The sequence below is a fragment of the Plutella xylostella genome, chromosome 24 (genome assembly GCF_932276165.1).
Source record: "Plutella xylostella chromosome 24, ilPluXylo3.1, whole genome shotgun sequence".
Lineage (NCBI taxonomy): Eukaryota > Metazoa > Arthropoda > Insecta > Lepidoptera > Plutellidae > Plutella > Plutella xylostella.
In genome coordinates this window covers 5,212,286-5,225,709 of record NC_064004.1, presented here as the reverse complement: position 1 = coordinate 5,225,709, position 13,424 = coordinate 5,212,286, and the positions used below count along the sequence as shown (strand labels likewise).

Genomic DNA, 13,424 nt, shown 5'->3' with positions numbered 1-13,424 from the left:
ACGTCAAGACATGACAAAAAAATTCCGTCACACTCGCTCTTGAAGCCGTCGAAGATGTGTGTGAGCCCGACGCAAAAATTTTGTCACGTGTTTACGTACGCCTCTTGGGCCCCATGCTAGCCCTTCCGAGTGCAACTCAAACACGGGCATTGCATCAACGTTCACACTTACACAAATAACATCGCATGACACATACGAAAATACTTTTATAACGAGTCACTCACTTCACGCCGGCTGCAATTCCTAAGCGAATACTTGAACTAGAATTTCTTAATGCACTAACTGTGGGGTTACCACCACCGAATTTAAGCAATTAACAATGATTAAGTGTCGCCTGCTTGTCAAATCTGACGTAACTTGTATGGTTCTGACTGATATTTGACAGGCGAGCGTAGCTGCTTATGGATTATTAATAACTAATGTGTCGGTGGAGGTACGGTAGCTATTAGGAGAACAGTCGGTACTGAGTCCAGGGTATGAACTGGCCCAAACTCCCCTAAAGTAGAGGTATTCAAGAAGCCAAAATAAGTGACCACCAGTGGCGGCTGCACCTCAAGTGCGCCCGTGCAACGCACTACCATTTAAAAACCTTCTAAATATGTACCTTCCTTCTTCCTATACCATACTAGGTACGTGTAAAAAAAACTTCACAAAAAATACCAATATAAAAACCGTAATACCTACCCTAAACAGAAATTACATAAATCTGACTATCGTTACGACTTAAATAAAATCGAGCTGGCCTATTTTGATTTCTACTGCGAAAGAATTAGATCTTATTTTTGCTTGAACAAAAACGGCCTCGTGCGCTCGGATTGTCGCACGGAGCGAGCTCCTACATTAGTATGAAACAGGATGGAAATCGCCCGGCGCGTGAGACGGAAGATGCTCAGTACAAACTGTATGCAGTTCCAGGCCTGTGTCACTCCGCGCGTGGGCGGCGCAGGCGCCGGCATGGCGCCTGCCGCCTCGAGGGGGCGAATCTAGTCGGCTGCCGCAAGCGGAAGACGATACACGCGCGTGCTATTTGTTCCTATTTCGTACTAGTTTATAAATGTCGTATTTAGGTATTTATTAAAATTTATGAATAGAAAAATGGACATAAAAAGAAAAAAAGCAGCAAAAAAATACTGTGCCGTATTTAATTGCTTAAATACGGATCGTGATCCAACTTTTTTTTTTTTTAGATTACCAAAAGATGCTGACAGGTTAAACTAATCTAAGTATTTTATTGATTTCTTCTACGTTCCTTATTTGAAATGAAATTAATCCGAACTACAAACCCTTTTTTTCTCCATGTTGAACAAAGTCTATTCCAATTTTTTTTTCGTTAAAGTATTAAATTTACAGACACAACTACCTTCAAAATGTATTAATGAATCGATAATAAAATGTGAGCTGAGTGGGATTCATGCCCAACTAAACTAAAACAGAACATCATGATCAATTTCATCTCAATATTATTATTTTTTTTTTATTTATTTATTTAAGGATCACAAAACAGATAAGTTACACTTTTAAAAACAATTTAAGAACTAGAGTAAAATTATTGTAATGTGTACTTTCTAAATACATGCGACCACAACACATATCACACATTATATGAAGAAAAAAAACATTTTTACCTCTTTCTTTTACTTTTACTTCAAATAATAGATCTATGAATAGGTCTTTAACTATAAAATTGCCGTAGCTTCAACTAGTCATTTCCAATAGAAAATAAGTTTGGAATAGCTTTGTATTCTAAATTCAAATTATTTTGTTTTAATATCATGACATTCTTTTTACAAACTCAGTCCGTTGCTTAGTAAACATTGCAGTCTGTGGTGCTGAGGCAACCCTAAGGTGGCTTCTTTTTCAATGCGTATAACCACGTATAACTTATTATGCACCGTAGTCCAGTGAAATAAGGCGCATATTCCCTCAAAAATAAATTGGTAGGTAAGTAAATAAAAACGTGTGCGGCTGGAGCGCGATCTAAATTAGATCTTATTGCTTATGGGATGGAGTCATATTTCTTTGATAGCCATTGCGAAGATGGACTTCTGTACCTGGTACTAGTTATTATTCTGTGGCAGTTCTAGGATAAATTCGTGCGCCGCACGCGGCCGGAAATTGCCGAAATAATACGAATGACGCCACGGGACTCGGGATCGGGAGGCGCGGGCGGTGGCCTTGACCGGTGGCGTGACCTACGCACGATGCACTTGTCATGTCAATCATGTCATTGTCAGTTTCACCTTTCGCGCGCGAATACGTAATTAATTTGCTAATTACTTATTAACTAAGAAAGTAGTAAAGATTTCGTGAGTGTGTAGGTATGTGTGTGTGAGTGAAAATGAGTGCAAAATACAATATTGACTTCATAAAAAGCAATAGGACATTGCAAAATATACTGGACATTAAATCTGCTGGGCCGCCTCTGCCTTTAGTGCAAAACAAAAAATGAAACTTATAAGTACCTACCTGAATTTTCAAAAGTGAAATGTTCAATAAAAAAAAATGGTTATGTGGATGTGAGAGACTAAATGCTTTATTTTGCTTTCCGTGTGTTGTTTTCGTTTCGACGGAGAAGCTATTTCGCGTCAATAAATAAGGTAAAATATATTTATATTTTTTTTACTTCTAATTTGTAATAGTTAATCTATTTTTCTCCAAAAAATTACTAAACCCATAAAGTGCACCACCGGGAATCTGAGGCACCAGCCGCCACTGGTGACCACGTGACTTTTCCCACATACCCCTAGTTCGTCAAGTTTATATGGCTTGGCACACGTTTTTCACAATTTTGAAAACATGTGAGAAGTTAGTCTGAATTGCTTACGACTGATTGTGAGTTATGTTTGAAAAACATATATCTACTCACCTTTAAAAAAAAATAGGTTTAAATTTTACGTCGCAATAAAAAATACGACTTGCGGTTTCGGTAACAATAAAACTTAACGTAATTTAATCTTGGGAGAATTCCAAGAACCGCATTATAACAAGATACAGATGAACAAAATATCGACAGATGGCGTTATTCGCCTGAGTACATCGTGAGGCAAACACACTTAACTCTTTCGTAATTTATTTATTTATTTATTTAGGAAAAATAACAGAAATAGATCACAGAGAGTAATATGCAGACGGATATAAAATAAATGCTTAAATCTACTTCCTTGAACATTTTTCTCAGGGATATAATATTATAATACTTTATTTGGTGACATTTTAGAATTAATTTAGTTGATATAGAAATATTTATGACTAAAATTAAGCATGCAATTTATTAAAAGGGAAAATAAATCATGCATCCTAATTATTATACATTATAAAATTATTGTCTAATTAAATTTAATTGAAAATTCTACATTATTATATATAATTTTGAAAATCTATATCTACAGTATTTTTAGTAAGTACCTACTATATTATTTACTAGGCTTCGCATTTTGAGTATCATCCAGTATACATCTTATTTGATTTTTGAATTTCAATTTACTCATAGTGAATAAGTCAACTGGGTGGAGTACTTTATTATACGTCTCACACATCCGTCTCAGAGGTGCTCGACTACCGCTGTTGGTCCGCGCGGTGTCCAGGGAGAACAAGGCCTTGGATCGCGATGGTCGCGAGGGTGCTCTGTAGTGTATATGTTCCAGTAAGGCGGGACAGTCGTAGAGGTTGTTACATACATTGTAGAGAGTCATTGCGTCCAGTAAAGTCCGTCTATCACTAAGTCGCTGCAGTTTGTAGAGAGCTAGGAGATCAGCGTAACGCCCTCGGGAGTGTGTCAGCCTGAAATGTAGAGCCTTGACAAACTTTTTTTGAATACTCTCAAGTTTATTTGAATGAACTGCATAGTGTGGGTTCCACACAACTGATGCAAAGTCAAATTGGGATCGTATTAATGAATGGTATAGTGTTATGTATGTGGAAACTTGCTTGAAAGGTTTTGAAATTCTCAGCACGAACCCAAGCATTTGATAAGCTTTCTTACAAATATGTTCTATATGTTCGTTAAATGTGAGTTTCTCGTCGAACATAACCCCGAGGTCTCGCACGATACTGACTTTATTTACATTCACCCCTCCGATATTGTAGGTGTAGTTTGTTTTAATGCGTTTTCTAGTGAAAGAGATTTGTTGGCATTTTTCGTACGCCAGTTGTAGCTTATGTTGTGTACAGAACTCGTTAAACCTATTTAAGTTAGCTAATCCCTTGTTGTTAACACCCATTACATATTCTCTACTATGTGATAGTCAGATAGATCAGATACTACTGGCACTACATAATCAAATTGTAATCATGCAAAACCACAGAATTCGAACCAGTGTACAAAATAACCAAACATAACTAACGTTAAAAACCCCCGACATTCAACACAAAAAATCACATAACTTTTGAACGGTGAGGCTGATTTTGATTTAATTGTTAAGAACTCTCGGGTAACATTACCTATGATCCAAAAAATCGAAAATGGGTTCAACCTTTACGGAGCTACACTACCACAGACAGACACGTTAAACTTACAACACCCCACTTTTTTGTCAGGGCTAAAACAACAATCAGTCCGTTCGAGAACCAGCACTGCCGACGTCGGCGCGCTCAATTTACCGGATCCTCACCAGGTCATCGGAAGACGCTCCAAGGTCACAGGAGGTGTGGACCTTCGCCGCGTGAGAAACCTCTGTCCCTTGACCCCGATGCCTGGTATTGTGCGGGACTGCCGCTTTTTGCTGACTGCCAGTCGCACGCCTGCACTCTTGAAAGGCAATCCTAACTAATATTATAAATGCGAAAGTAACTGTGTGTGTCTGTTACTCTATCACGCAAAAATTACTGAACGGATTTGAATGCAATTTGGTATACATATGGTCTAGACCCTGAGAAAGAACATAGGCTTACTTTTTATCCCGGAATTCACACAGGAAAACTTTTTAAGGCGAAGTAAATCTCGCGAGAACAGCTAGTGTTGTGTATATCTTGGGTTTCCAAAATTAAAACAATCATAACTTGGCTTCACAAGCGTTTTTACAAACGTAAAAATACAAATATGTTCATTATTACTAAAGTAATGCCTATTTTGAGAATCTAGAAAAAAACATAATGCCTACAATTTAGAAGTTACTTTGAAACTTGTACTACTAGGATACTGGTGCTATGTTCTAAAAAGGTGTCAAAAGCTATTCAAGAAAAGTTATGATGGTTTTAATGTTGAGAACGCAAGACAGACTCAATACATTTCATTTCAGGAGTAGGGGTACTGCAAGGTTTTACCAACTTTGGCTGCTTGGATCCTATTTCTTCGAGTGTCTTGGCAATCTGTCACTGTCGCGATGGGATTTAGGAATAAATGTGTTTCTGAGTTGCTAAGATTGCAGAGCGATCGTTATCATGTTGAGCAAAGCTTTATTATCAAAATTGCTCACAGATTTTTTTCTTTATAGATTCAAAGAAGTTTACTTCTTCTTGTAGTGCCTCTCCATCATTGGAGGTTGGCTCCGATTTTACGTTGAATAAATGATATTCTACCGGTTGCTAGAAATCATGATAGATGTTCAACTGCTCTGCCACTGATGTGTATATTGTTCAGCTTTTATGTCTACAATAAAGTGTTCATAAATAAATTAAATAGATGGGTATAAATGGCGAAAATTATGTGGTTATGATCACAATAATACCAGATCAATCTACTAGAGGTACTCTATTGGACAAAGTTTTGAGCAACTTTAGACCTTGCGACATGTTTATATGTATCCACATGGCGTTCTGAGACTCTGTTCACAACTGTTACAAGGCCCTTCATTGTTACAACCAGCATATATCTTAGCGAATTCAGCCTTTACGGTAAAGGCGACAAGGTTAACGCAATTGGGCTTTTGTGTCATTCGGATCTATTGGACTGTATCACTCTTGGAAACCTTGACTTGGTAACTGACACATTTTGCAGAGTATGTTGCCTCGGATCTGTACCAACAACTTGTTTTGTGTAAACAACTAAACTACGACCATTTGTTGCCATCTAATTGCTTTTAAAATTTGCGGTCGTGGTTAAATATGTTGCGAAAACTAAGTAAAAACTCAAAAGCTTATGATGGCAGCTCTGACCTGTGAAAGAAGCAATTTTCAAAATAGTCACTAGGTTATAATGGCATTAACATCGCATACAATAACATCTTCTTCCGCTAAAATCATAGAGACTAGATCACCAGACGTTCTGCAAACTATATCAATTATAAAATCTATTAAAACACGCATAAATTATCTGAAATTACGACGCGTTACGCGAAAATCGATCGTCCGACCTTGCCCCAACGATTACTTCTTACCATTGACATGGAATCGACTGCAAATGGCAGGGCAACGAGAGTGTTGGGCCGTAGGGTCGAGATTGGCGTGTCAAACGTTGCATGTCCCGTTCGGACCCTCTCGCTAGTGAAACTATGCTTTGGTATTATCTGCTGACGAATCACTACCTTACGGCTTTGATGTTAAACGCCAGTGTATTGGCGCAGGTTTGGACCGACAGCAGCATTGTATACTTGTATAGTTGCGTACAATATAAATTTACGTAGACATACAGCCGGAGCGGGCGGCCTTGGCTGTGGAGGCACGTTTCCTGATACGACGTCACTTTACTATGTTACTAGCCGACAAAGCGAAGGACATAACAGATACATATAAATAACAATAGTGCGCATACTGCGCTGAACTAAATACTGAAGAATAACACTAGTTTGGGATCTTCGTCGTAGGAATAGTAAAGCATCAGTGGTAAGTAAATCAAAGACGGAAATCAGCAGGATGATTGCCCACCTTCGCTAGGAGACAGCACTAAAAGAAGGTAAGTAAATAGGTAATCTTGACGAAGGCCACACCACACCGCGGAAGACTAAGAGGAAACCCTACCACCAGAAGCGGAAAAAAACTACTTAAAACGCCAAAAAAACAAGGAAACAGCGCTCCTTATTGCAAAGAAACAAAGGCTACGCTGGGAAAACGCAGTCATGCGTTATTTCGAAGAGTGACGTCACAGTTATATGACATTTCCGTGACATCTTTGACCCTCAAGTAATTACAGAATGGCTGCCGACTGTTCTATCAACCTTCAAAGTTAATTTGCATTGAATCTGCTACTGGGTCTTTAGCCAGACGGGGCCCGCTCGATACGCAGACCTGAGCCAGACTCGCTTCGGAATAGCCCGTTGACACATCAAGTATCAACTTTGAAGCTGCCAATGAGACGATAAGGTCAGCCATCGTTTTGTTAAACGAGGAAATGTTTTTTACTACGCAAAGCTATTTGAATAGCCAAACAGACGCGGAAAGACTCCGTTCCGACAGGTTTCCTAGTGGTGTAGCAATGGTTTCCCAGATTGTTATAATCAGCTTTTGTTGCGGCAGAAGTCAAATGTGGAACGCCAACTAGCTTGTGGACTCGTAACCATAGCCAAGTATAGCTGGATCAATAAAAGCGAGGATATACATAAATGACGCTCCTGGAAAGAGCTTTTCCAGCTTTGACCGATGATGTAATTTTTGACGGACTGTTTCTGACTTATAAGCACTGAATTTGGTGTTTTAACACTCTGAATGTCGCCCCGAGAGGTCTGCGACTCGTGTCATTGTGTCTAGGCGAGCCCAATGTCACGGGTATAACGACCTTGCTGCGTCACAGTTTTACACACTTTGCCAAACAGCACTCTTTGTATTTCATACCGGCAAATTGGTTTCTTATCATTGGTCTCTAATGACATGACAAGCCGTTTCAAACACGAAGTTAAAACGAGAAGTGTTATAGGTTTGACATGCGATAATGTGCAAACAAAGGCAGAGAACAGGCACTTGTGAAAATATAATAACGTTTCAAAAATATATTTCCGAGTTAATAATAGTACGCTTGAGATTCTTTGTGACATTGTTCTCAGGCTTCTCGGCCTCAAAACAGTATTTTTAAATGTATTTATTGGAGATGTTTATAACTCCTTTCATCTCTGGAAGCCCACGCCACACCGGCTGTTGTACCAGATATTTGGGCAGTAAAGGTTTTTTTGTATCTTCGGCTTTGAGCTTTTACAATCGTTTAAAAGTGAAATCTCTGTTGACAGTTAAACTAACAGTATTTTCAGGTAAAAGAACTATAGTATTTTGTTTTACTATCTACCATTTGTAAAATAGTTTCTTCTAAACCCGACATAGTTTATAAGTTTTTCAAATGCTGTTCTGCCCGTAGAACCGAAGCCATGGCAGGACCGCGTTTGTTTGGCTTGACTGTCGATAATATCTCCCCATCAAATACTGTATGTACTGCAATACCAGAAGAAATATCTATTTACGGGGCAGGACTAAGTTTTTCAGCTCGTAACCATTAGATTTTGATAAAATATGACTAAAATCATTCGGGCTAAGGTTACCTATGCCCGTAAAACCAAAACGGAAATCGGTTCAGCCATTTGACACACACACGTAAACTTATAACACCTCTCTTTTTCCGTCTGGGGTTAATATAAACCACCAACAGACCTCTATATGATGTGAAATGAAAGACGTGATTGTCACAGAATAAAAGCGAATGATTTTGAAAGCTGGATGCAACGGCGCTCAGATATGGCACGCGATGAGATAAAATTAAACGTCTTTGCATCTTCCATATTGAATGGCACGTTTCTTTTCTCAAGTAATTGTGTTTCGCACGCAATAGCCTGATAAATCAGATTATTGTGTGAAGTACGAAGGATTTCGGATATAGGATTAAATTGAATTTGATTAGGGACTAAGTACACAAAGTCCAGCAGAGGTAGATACTTGATTCACGATGATTATTGTAAACTTACATTATAATTATTAAAAGTACCAATTACATAATAGCTTTCTGAAGGCCCAAGACTACATCCAATTTTCATCGCGGGGTAAGAAAGAAATGGACGGATGACAGTGGGAGTCTTGAATGCTTGCACAATATCCATTGCCATCCTTGTCCATTAAGATGCATGTCCCGCACCAGCCCTTATGTAAGCTAAACTGCTGTCATCTGCTTTGTAAAGATTACGGGCTTTAGGGATCGGGGTATTAGTGAGGTTCGGCTGGACGCCTCATCCAGCTACCTTCGTCAAGCAGCATTACAGTCAGATATAGTATAGATACCCTTTGATGGATTACATGGGGTTAGGGTGTCAGTCGTCCGATGTCCGGATACCGGATGGAAGTTGTTGTGAGTAGAGTAGATGAACAAAGAAAACAAGTGTAAATTAATAAGTAATGTATTCTAATTAATATTATGTGTGTTTTGAATTCCTAACTGCAGGAAAAATGTGCCTTATTTTTCCGTATTTAGTTGTGCCTTACCTGAATCTTTATTTTATTTAGTAGCAATAAGTAATCATTGAATGGACCGTCCTTTAAATGCAGCATGCATTTTTACTGACTTGAATATACATAAGCTACTACAACCGTTATAACATAATTTTATCAGCAATACAAGTAGCAGCATAAATGCAAGAAACACTACGCCGATGGCTCGATAATAAAAGCGGATATCCGATCCGTCGGTTTTTCTCCAGGAGGCAATCGCACTAACAAGATATGGAAAGCATTACCGGATATGTCCGGTCTTCAACCGTCAGTTATCCGGTACGGTAACGATATCAACTGGAGTGTATAAAGTTGTTATAAAATATTGCTTTATCGCCTTTTCCGCGACACTATTATGGTTCAAGTTATTGCGAAAAAGTTATATTGCGTTGCAAGCAAACTCACTAGAAATAATTTGCGGTGGTGGTGATTTGCGGGAATCGGTGTGATTTGTATCTAGAAGGCTCTAGTTTGATTCCATAATTATGGTCTTAAATTATCTTTTAACATGAACATCACGGCAAACCTAAGTGTATGTCTGTTTTGTAGGTATCTGATACTGACAACCCTTTCAGAGATAACAGATTTCTAACTAATTATTTTGAATGTTATTTTATGAGCAATCTTGAAATTTCAAAATAACTATATCTAAACATTCCTTCAACACTGGGAGTTGGGTCTGATGCCTCTACCCTAAGTCAAACATTTAGACGAAATCTCCAAGGATCTTCGGACAAAAAACAGACGGATAAATTCTCCATCACACTCTGAACACTGGAGGTAGACAAGGATAGCAGCTTCAAAGTCGAGGTTTTTGTTATGCAGGTATAAGCGGGGGAGTGGTTTTTTGTCTCAGTCTTTCGCTTTGAGCGTTTTTGTTCGGGATCTCTTTGCAGGTGTGATATCGTATCTGATCCATTCTCAGCTCTACACTGCTGTAGTTTAGGTCTGATTCTCTAAGGGGCAGAGTTTTTCGGGATGATTGTGGATTCCTTTGATACTTTTTGGACAGGCTGCTGTCGTGTGAGACATGGACTGAAATGCTTGGGATATCTTTCCACGCTTTATTCAAGACTTCTCAGTAGTTTGAACAATATTTGCCTAGTTGTAACGCACTAACAAGTACCTAAGCTTTTTTCTTTTGCATCAATTGACGAAAACCGCTGAATAGTTCTTGCGTAAATTAATTTAGAATTCAGGCTAAACATCAGCAAAATATTAACACGTCGTTTTGATTTGCTGTCTTTACATAGACCTAATTACGTAATATCTTGTAAGAATCGAATTTTAACTGTATTCGGTAATTATTTATCTACATTAACCAGGGCGGTTTAAACCCACCAGAAAACTACTACCATGAAATAAATGACTATTTATTTATTTATATTTATTTATTACTCCATATAAGCCAATCTAAAACGCCTTTTTTACAGACTTGGTTGCATTTTAATTAGACTCTAGTGTATTGCCTTGTACTCTGTGGGGTAACGACTTATTCATAGCGAGACATATGCTGGGCCAGGTGGTGTAGAAATCTAGAAGCACCAGGTGGTAGGTGCAGGGGCAATGCCTGCAGGAAGGAACACCTTTATGCAGCTATGAATAAAGAGGGTGCGGCCGTGCGGTCACAGCCTTGTCGCCAAGGAGGTACGATTGATCCGATTACATCGATAAAGGAGCTTTTTTGAATAAATTTGTGAATGTTTCATGTTTTCTACAGTCAACAGTTGGAATATTCGGTTGGCCAGCTTGAATATTTAGAAGAATCGTTATCAATTTCATGATGATTCGTAATCGTAAGGCAAAAAATATTATAAGTACTTATATAATTTATACTGTAAATCAAGTCAATAGGATGTCTGGTCGGCCCAAAGGGCCTTGGGGTGTACCTTGATATTTAGTCATTGACAGTTTCCACTCAGCGGCAATGGTCATCGATTCTTCCACTGATAGGACCAACCTTAAGACCCCCCGCAGACTGCAGACTTTTAGTCGGCCGATAGTTTGGTCGGGCTCTTAATCAGTATGGAGATGAATACTGTAGGGTTACCACCACCAAACATTAGCAGCAATGAACAATCCATAAGCGTCGCTCGCTTGTAAAATCTGACGTAACTTGCATGGATTTGACAAATGTTTGGCAGGCAGGAGACGCTGCTTATGGATGGTTAATTGCTAATATATCGGTGGTGGTACGGCAGCTTATATTATTTATAAATAGTGCCTCAGAGTGGTGCATACGAGATACGAGTCGAGTGAAGGACGAGTCACTGACATTCCAACAATGGCGCTCGGCTGAAACACGGCCATTTTGGGCAAAGACCCCGTCACGTTTCGGCATAATCGGGCAATTATACAATCCACGGCAAAACGAAGCTGCTGCTCTATACTTAGATTAACAATATTCGACAAGATGGAGTGTCAGTGCAAAAAAAACGTCTCTACAAATAACACCCCTCTTCTACCACTGAGAGCTTATTTTGAATTAGTCGGGTTCTTAGACGATTTGTGATGTAGGTATTCATTGGTACAATGTTTTGTCAGGTTTGTCATAAGGTAGAACTTAAAACGGTTTGACAGTAAACCACATTTGACAATTTTTTGCTTTGTTTTTGTATGTGACGCGTCATCTTGTTCGTATATTGTTAATCTAAGCTCCATACGTTACTATATGCTCTTGGTCTGTGTTTGCGCGCGGGAGCGTTGAACCCGAAGGTCGGTACCTGCGCCCGCGCAACACACACACACACACATGCGCGCGCAAAACTATTTTTTCACTTCCCTTTTATTTCTGGCCAGCAACATTCGGAATAGCCACCTAGCGGCTGCTTCGTGAAAATAACACTACAATGTGAATTCTTCACGCTACAATAGATCTTTTATTCTGTTCCTGCCCTATAGAGATCTTACCAGATGTATTTCCTTGCAGGTAAAGCCCGCTCCATACTCTCTACTATTGGTTTTGTTTGACTCTGGACTCGACAAAACATGGGGCCTCTACACTCTCATATACCCGCGTCTTGTGCAGTTTTGTCAAGAGTCTGGAGCGCGCTTAACATATCTGGATATGTCCACAAGTTATAAATGTATGTTTTGTGTAACATACTGTTGAATTGTATGTATTGTATTAATTCTCTTTCACCTTTTAATTATTCATGATCCATTGTTCAGTAGCTGATATAACAAAGTATGAAAGGGCTTGTTTCACAAAACTGAAACTACTTGTAAGATAAGAAGGTTTAACAGGTAGACATAATTTAAACTCCATGTAGAGAGATAGAATATCTTATGGTTTTCTTTACCATATAGTTTATCTTATGAATAACTAATCTGCCTAGCACTTTGCTAAGACATTCTGTTCTGAATCTGCTTCCAAAAGGACCAACATGTCAAGAGAGAGGCTGGGGGTTCTGACTCATACATTCCATGGACATTTTGATAGCATAAAAGAGTGGAAACCTGAAGTTAGATAGATAGATAGATAGAGTACTCTTTATTTGTACACCAAGAAATGATTAACAATTTTACACAGACACTTAACTAGGGTACAAAAGGCGGTCTTATCGCTTATAGCGATCTCTTCCAGACAACCTTTGGTTTGAAGTTATTAGTAATTGCCACTAAAATCATGGAATGCCTGACTGTTATGTTGTCATCAGCATCGGTGATAGAAAAATAACTACAGAGTGTGCTTACCACAATTTTTTTTGGTTCACACCACAAGTGGGAATTTTTACTGAGATAGTGTGTTTGTGGTCTTTGCCTAAGAACTTAATACTTATCTACAATAATTACAAACTAACCCGCTTATTCATAAAAAACTTACTGGACGCTTTAGCTATTGCACTGTTTTGTCACTCACTCTCTGTCAAAGAACAAATTGTTCTCTGTCAGAGAGTGACAGAAAAGGGGGTAAAACTTTTGCAATATACAGTTTGGTTCAAAGAACTTGGTACTTCTGGAGTTGGCAGCAAATCCACTATCAAGTTTTACAAGGTACAGGTAGGCCCACCAAACTGAACCCCCCCATGTGGGTAGGCATATAGTTTTATTATTAGTTAAGTAGAGACTAACACAATATTATATTC

At 38.8% G+C, this 13,424-nt stretch overlaps 1 protein-coding gene across 4 annotated transcripts in view; it reads right to left on the bottom strand.

Annotated features, from left to right (window-relative positions):
* LOC125488492 (RING finger protein 44-like) overlaps window positions 1-13,424 on the bottom strand; it is a 46,877-nt gene that overhangs the window by 31,986 nt on the left and 1,467 nt on the right. The window lies entirely within an intron of this gene.